Raw genomic sequence first — 8,623 nt, 5'->3', positions numbered from 1 at the left:
TATTACCAGTTGTTCCTTTGTTACCGGTTGCCTGAGACCTATTCTGGTGATCTACCAGAACCCATTCCAAAGCTTGCAGAGCCTTGAGAATTGATTTTGATGTTCCTTGGCGTGTGGCCGACCTTCTACATTTCTTCCTTTGTATTTTTCGGAGGAATCTCTTGGCGGAGGCTGAACTTGTTCATTTTGCACGTTAGGTCTTGTTCTTTGGGGTTTGATCCTCTTTTGCGCCGACTAGATACTTTGGATCGATATATATATTTTTAATCATGCTTTAGAATGTAATCAATTAGAATCAATCAGAGTATCGGATAAATAGACTGTGCCTAGAAGATAGATCTTTCGATTCAAGGTCCCTTTTGTGACCTATTCTACCAAGATTGTGTGCCGGTATGTTGTAACCTGGTTGTTACCAGTTGGATGTAATCAAATTTCATGCATTAAAACTACCTATTTTGCATTGCCTCCATCATATCTGTGTGTTTCCATTTTGTTTACTCTTGTTGACCGGTTTGGACTGATCTCTTTGAGGTCCCTCCTCACTAGTGATTGCTTCAAGTGGTATCAGAGCAAAGTTTTGTTCCGAAGGTTGTGTGTCCTGAATTTTGTTGTAGGGTGGCGGATTGCGGATCCGACCTGCAATTGCAGAGGACTAGCGTGAATCAATGGCACAAAGAGGAACTAGGTATGGTGGAGCATGTGGGAATGCAATCTCTGCTGTGATGGAGATGTTGTGAGGAATAGCAGCTTGATTAGAAGCCATGGATACATCCCAGAGAAGAGGCCGACATATTGAAGATGTAAGCGAAGATGAAGGAGAAGAATCCCCGACAGAACAAGTAAACTTACCGATAGTTGATCCAGATGAAGAAAGATTTTTGAGGGTTTTGAGTAGGGTGAACACTAAACCTCATTTTACCCCACCAAAATATGATGGGAAGTTAGATTCAGATGAATTGATGGATTGGATCTCGGAGATGGAGAAGTATTATGATTTTGAAAACACTGCAGAAGAGAGGAAGGTGAAATATGCCTGTACCTAGTTGAAAGGTCATGCATCTCTTTGGTGGGAGCATTTGAAAGTTGATAGACAAAGAAGAGGTAAAGAAAAGATTAAGCATGGTATCAGATGATTGCTAAGTTGAAATCAAATTTTTTTATGGTGAATTATCAAGTTGATTTGTTTCGAAAGTTGCAGAATCTGAGACAAAAGGAATCTAATGTGAAGGAGTACACCAAAGCATTTTACAAGTAGAACATCAGATATGGTCATGTTCATGATGAAGTTGAACAAATTGCAAGATATTTTAATGTATTGCGGATGTCTATTCAAGATGAACTCAGTATGATCAAATTGGAGAGTGTTGAAGAGGCTTACCAGTATGCACTAAAGGTTGAAGAAAAATTGAACAAAAGACATTAATAGAGACAGAGAGGTAGAGGTGGAAATTTTACCGGAGGAAGATTTCAAGGAGGAAGAGGATATACTGGAGGAAGAGGAACCAATATAGATCAAAGAAAGGACAAGGAAGTGAACAAAGAAGGCAATTCATACTTGAAGGATGATATAAATTTCTATCGGAGGAGAGAACCAGATGGTTACCGGAATGAGAACTTTGTAAGACAAGACAAGAGGACATTTAGAGGAACTTGCTTTAAGTGTGGAGGAGAAGGACACCATGCATTCAAATGTAAGAATACAAAGGCCACCAGAAGAGAAGAAATGGTGGAAGAAAACCCCACCAGATCAGACAATAAACCAAAAGATGGAGAACTGCTGATGATGAGGAGAGCTTTGTGTCATACCGGAGGAGATGAATAACCCTTGTAGAGGAAGAATCTATTCAAAACTAGATGTAAGGTATCTGGTAAGTGTTGTAAAGTTGTTATTGATAGTGGTAGTTCAGATAATCTTGTTTCAGAAGAGATGGTGAATAAGTTGAAATTGGAGAGATTGAAACGCCCTAAGCCTTATCAGATAGCATGGATTCATGATGAACATAAGTTGTTAGTAAGTGAACAGTGTTTTGTGAAATTGAAAATTGGGAATTACCATGATGAAGTTTTGTGTGATATTATGCCTATGGATATTTGTCATATTTTGTTGGGAAGACCTTGGCAGTTTGATAGACAACCAATACATGATGGAAGGAAGAATACTTACACTATTGTGGCCAATGAGATAAAGAAAACCTTGTTACCTTTGGAGGAACCTTTAAAGAATGAAGTCTGTACAAATGCCAGAATTTGTTTAGTAGATGGAAGGAAATTCATGGATGGACTGAGACATGAGAATGTGTGTTTTTCCTTAATTCCTAAGAATACCGAGAGACCGAAATCGGAAGAAGAGCACCCAGAAGAGATAAGAGACTTGCTAGCACAATATGAGGACATCATTTTAGATAATGTACCTGATTTCTACCTATTAGAAGTATAAGTCATTGCATGGACTTGGTTCCCAGAGCTAGTTTGCCTAACAAAGTTGCACACCAGTTGACACCGACAGAGAATGAAGAACTGAATAGACAAGTGCAGGAGATGTTGAAGAAAGGTTTGATCAGGGAGAGTTTGGGCCCTTGTGTAGTACCAACAGTATTAGCACCTAAGAAGAATGGAGAATGGAGGATGTGTACTGATTCAAGAGCAATAAACAAGGTCACAGTGAAATACCAGTTTCCTTTGCCTAGGATGGATGACATAATGGATTGTTTGAGTGGAGAAAAATACTTTTCAAAGATAGATTTGAAGAGTAGATATCATCGGATCAGGATCAGAGAAGGTGATGAGTAGAAGACAACATTTAAGAAAAATGAAGGACTATATGAATGGTTGGTGATGCCTTTTGGATTGACTAATGAACCGAGTACTTTCATGAGACTGATGAATGAGGTATTGAAGAAATTCTTGGGTAAGTTTGTTATTATTTATTTGGATGACATTTTGATTTTCAGTTTAACAAAAGAGGAGCATTTGTTGTAGTTAAGACAAGTTTTGCAGAGGTTGAGAGAAGAAAAGTTGCTGATCAATATCAAGAAGTGTACTTTCATGAAGGATGAGTTAGTCTATTTAGGATTTGTGATATATGAGGATGGTTGGAAGATGGACCTTGAGAAAGTGAAATCCATTGTTGAGTGGCTTACACCAGAACACATTGGAGAGGTAAGATCATTTCATGGATTGGCTAGTTTTTACCGGAAGTTCATCAAAAATTTCAGTTCAGTTTATAACCATGTAACTGAGACCATGAGAGGAGTTTAAAAGGAATTCAAGTTGACCATTGGAGCAACCAAAAGTTTTAAATTATTGAAGTAGAAAGTGATTGAGCAGTCTTTGTTAGCTTTACTGGATTTCAATAAGGTATTTCAAGTGGATTGTGATGCAAGTGGAACAACAATAGGAGCATTTTTGAGTCAAGAAGGGAGAGAAGTAGCCTATTTCAGTGAGAAATTGAATGATGCATGAAAGAGATATTCAGTGTATGATCAGAAATTTTATACCATAATTCAAACCTTGAAGAAATGGAGACATTACTTGTTGCCTAAGGAGTTTGCGTTGTATACAGATCATCAAGCTTTGCAATATTTGAACAGTCAGAGTAAGTTGAATCAGAGACGTATGAGATGGGTAGTATTCTTACAAAGTTACACCTTTGTGTTGAAGCATAGAAGTTGGAAATTTAAAAAAGTTGCTGATGCATTGAGTAGGAGAAGGAATTTTCTCATAGAGATGAGAGTGACAATATTAGGTTTTGAAGATTTGAAGACCTTGTATGATGAAGACCCAGATTTTGAAGAACCTTGGAAAGCATGTAGAGAACCAGTTATGGTTAATAGGAGCAAATGGTTGGATTATTTCATTCAGGATGGGATGTTATTCAGGGGAGTTAAGTTGTGCATACCTAAGAGTTCCATGAGAGAGAACCTAATAAAAGAGAATCATAGTGGAGGTTTAGCTGGACATTTTGGCATTGACAAAACCGTTGCATTGGTGAGTGAGTAGTACTTTTGGCCCCATATTCATAAAGATATTAAGAGATATGTGTCGAGTTGTAGAGTTTGTCAAGTTGCAAAAGGAAGTAGTCAGAATGTGGGATTGTATAAACCTTTGACAGTACCGGTAATACCTTGGGAGGATATAAGCATGGATTTTGTACTTGGATTGCATGTGGTAGTGGATAGATTTTCAAAGATGGCTCATTTCATAACTTGTAAGAAGACATAAAATGTATTACATGTAGCAAACCTATTTTTTAGGGAAGTGGTGAGATTACATGGATTACCTAAGATCATAGTTTCAGATAGAGACACTAAGTTTGTTGACTATTTTTGGAGAACACTTTGGAAGAAGATGAAGACATATTTCAAGTTCAGTTCTACTTTTCATCCACAAACTAATGGACAAACATAAGTTGTTAACCGGAGTTTGGGAAACTTGTTGAGATGTTTAGTGGAAGATAAAACTGGAAGTTGGGATTCGATCCTTCTACAAGCAGAGTTTGCCTACAATAATCCAGTGAATAGAAGTATCGAAAAAACACCTTTTGAGATTGTTACTGGAGTGCATCCTAGATGAATATCAGAATTGAGAGACATTAATAGTAAAGACTAGAAGAGTTCAGAAGCATAAGATTTTGCATATCACATGGCAACATTGCACATTCAGGTTAAACAACACTTGGAAGACATGAACAACAAATATAAGGAGAAGGCAGATGAGAAGAGGAGACATAAAGAATTTGAAGTTGGTGATGAAGTGATGATATATTTGAGAAGAGAAAGATTCCTAGTTGGAACTTATAATAAGTCGCAGATGAATAAGTTTGGACCCTGTAAGATTTTGAGGAAGTTTAGTTCTGGAAATGCATATGAAGTGGAGCTACCAAATAGTCTAAGTATTTCACCTATATTCAACATTGCAGATTTTCATGAGTATGATTAACCAAAATTTAGTGAGGACAGTATTGCAGACCTTGAGAATCAATTGCCCTAGAAGGAATCAGATCAGATTGAAGAGATTTAGGACAACAAGATTGGGCCTAGTACCCGAAATAGTCAGTACAAAGAATATCTTGTAAAGTGGAAGAGCAGACCGGTTGAAGATTCATCTTGGATTTCTCAAGAAGAGGTAGACCGCCTTGGTTTCCCTTTGACCCTAGAAAAGTGAGAGGCTCACTTTTTCATTAACCGTAGATGTCTGATGCAGGAGCATCCCCGGTTCACAACAAAAAATTTTCCTTTCTGTTTTGTTTGCAATTTTAGTTTTCTTTTTTGTGTGTCCTGATTTTTGGCTCACTAGATCTTGTGGAATTAGATTCTACTTGAAGACTTGATCGTATTTCTTTCTTTTAGACCACATCGCATTTGGATCACTTTCCGCAAGATATCGCTACCGGTTTTCATGATAGTTTCTTGTTACCGGTTGCCTAAGACCTATTCTGGTGATCTACTAGAACCCATTTCGAAGCTTACAGAGCCTTGATCATTGATTTAGATGTTCCTTGGCATGTGGATAACCTTCTACGTTTCATCCTTTGGATTTTCTAGAGGAATCTCTTGGCGAAGGCCGACCTTGTTCATTTTGCACGTTAGGTCTTGTTCTTCGGGTTTTGATCCTCTTTTGGGTCGACTAGATCCTTTGGATTGATATATATATATATGTAATCATGCTTTATAATGTAATCAATTAGAATCAATCAGAGTATCAGATAGATAGACTGTGCCTAGAAGATAGATCTTTCGATTCAAGGTCCCGGTTGTGACCTATTCTACCACACCTGTGTGCCAATATGTTGTAACCCGGTTGTTACCGGGTGGATGTAATCAAATTTCATGCAATAAAACTATCTGTTTTGCATTGTCTCCATCATATCTGTGTGTTTTTGTTGTGTTTACTCTTGCCGACTGATCTGGACCGATCTCCTTGAGGTCCCTCCTCACAGGTGACTGCTTCATATGTCTTCATAACTTGTACGGGTTTTGGGAAACTCAAAATGATAGTTTTAGTTCTACATAACCCGTATGGGTTATGTAGAACTATGAATGTTACTTTTTTGTTTTTCAAAACCCATGTGGGTTTTGGCTTGGTAAGAGGGTTGGAAAATGAACCATAGGCTTTCAAGCCCATTTTCCCTCCATTTTTGTCCCTTTACACGTTTTTTCATCTTCCAACATGATTTCTTGACTTCGTCATCATCAGGTTTATAAATGATCAAGTGGATATCTCTAAAATTACCACCATAATGTCACACGTCTTCTCAAATTTCTGACCATATAATTTTTTCTATTTTTGGACAACATTAGCATAGTAAACTTTAATTTTATTTACCAGTGCCTTGACAGTCCTCATAGACATATGTCTACCATTTTTTTATTAAATTTTGATATACTTGACCAAATTCAAAATAAATTACATATTATTGTTCTACACTAGATTCGATACAATTTGAAAAAAAGAAGTTTGCATTTTTGATTATTTTGATGCAAGTTATGCCCAACACACGAACATGTACCAAATTTTCAGGATGCGGTCACTTCAAAAAATCATAAAAAAAAATACTCAACGAAAAATTACAAAAAAATACACAACTTCTAGATCTCACTCTTACCTATCATCCTACCAAAGGGTTTTGCAAAATACTAAATCTAACTATATATTTTGTGCAACGCACGAAAACAACTATGTTATGTTTTTCTAAAAAAACCAGGAACAATTTTTCATGCGCGAGAGGTTTGACCCTCTTAATCTTATCCAATTTTAAAAAACTTTAGTACTTTAGAAACCAGATCCAGAGCACTACAATTCTTATTCTTTGCTCAACTCCTAGTTTTGAGTGCATGACCTTCAAATATCTCTTTGAAGTTCAGGTTTACCTATTTTTAGAAAAATAAAGTGGTCACTTAAACCCCCCTTTTTGTTCACCATCTTGGTGCATTTACCCTTTAAAGTTCTTGTAAGCAGCATATGCAAGCAACAATATAACAACTTCAATTCTAGCCATAGGAGAAAAAGTTTCCTCATAGTCAATACCTTCCATTTGAGAACACCCTTTACGTACCAATCTTGCTTTGTTTCAGACCACTTCATCGTCTTCATTTAGTTTATTCTAGAACACCCATTTAGTACCAATCACATTCTTGTCTTTAGGTCTTAGAACAAGCTCCCAAGTGTTATTCTTTTCAATCTGATTCAACTCTTCTTCCATTGCTTTTATCCAATTTTCATCCTTACATGCTTCTACTACATCCTTAGGTTCAATATTTTAAATCAAACATATCTCTTTAACAACAATCCTTCTTCTAGTCATCACACCTTTATTCTTGTCACCAATAATATAATTTTTTGAATGATTCAATCTCACATACCTCGAAGTCTTCTGATTATTCTGATTTTTAGGCTCTTGCACTTCTTCACCGACAATAATAATATCTCGATTAACTATCTCCACTAGATCAATCTACTTCAAGATATTTGTCTACACAAGCTTAGGAATATCTTCATCTTCAAAATCATATCCACATGCTCTGATTTTCTTTCCAAGACATTCATCTACCTTCACATTTTCACTCTCAACTATATTCTTTAGTCTCTTATTACAACACCGGTAGGCCTTGCTCTTAGTAGAATATCCCAAGAAGATTCCTTCATCACATATTGCATCAAACTTTCCTATATCCTCATCTCTCTTTATATAACATTTACTTCCAAAAAATTGAAATATCTAACTATAGGAACATGACCAAACCATAGATCATAAGGAGTCTTATTGGAATCACCTTCAACATGCAGCTGGTTGAATGTGTAAACAACAGTGCTAACAACTTCTCTCCAAAAGGTGTGTGCAACATTTCCTTCAATCAACATAGTCCTTGCAACATCCAAGATAGTTCTGTTTTTCCTTTCAACAACTCCATTTTGCTGAGCAGTTCTAGGAGCAGATAACTGTCTTCTAATTCCATTCCTCTCACAAAATGTATCAAACTCTCCTGATGTAAATTCTCCTCCTCTTTCAGATCTCAGGCACTTCAGCTTAAATCCCGTCTCAGTCTCCACTCTGGCTTTGAATATCTTGAATTTATCCAACGCTTTTGATTTTACCCTTAAAAAGCTAACCCACATCATCCTTGAATAGTTATCAATCAACAACATGAAATATTTGTCTCCCTGCATGCTACTCACTCTAGTTGGACCACATAAGTCAGTATGAAAAAGATCTTGCAATCCATTAGATGAATACAAGTTACTCTTAAATGATGTTCCTGTTTGCTTTCCCATTTGACATTCGTTACATACCAGATTAACAGGCTTCACAATCTTAGGCAAATCTCTAACATCTTGAGTAGAAATTATCCTTACCATGTAGTCAAAATTAACATGACACATTCTCATATGCCACAACTAAGTTTCATCAATATGAGCAATTAAGCAACTTTTCTCACTAGCATTCAAGTGAAAGATATTACCTTTAGTCTTAGTACCTGATGAAATCTCTATACCAGAGGCATTTAGAATCTTACATTTACCATTCTTAAATTGAAAATCATATCCCTTGTCAACCATCTGTCCAACACTCAAAAGATTATGCTTCAAACCTTCAACATACAAGACATCATCAATATTATGCTTA

Source organism: Cryptomeria japonica, chromosome 9 (genome assembly GCF_030272615.1).
Source record: "Cryptomeria japonica chromosome 9, Sugi_1.0, whole genome shotgun sequence".
Lineage (NCBI taxonomy): Eukaryota > Viridiplantae > Streptophyta > Pinopsida > Cupressales > Cupressaceae > Cryptomeria > Cryptomeria japonica.
This window is presented reverse-complemented; position numbering follows the sequence as displayed.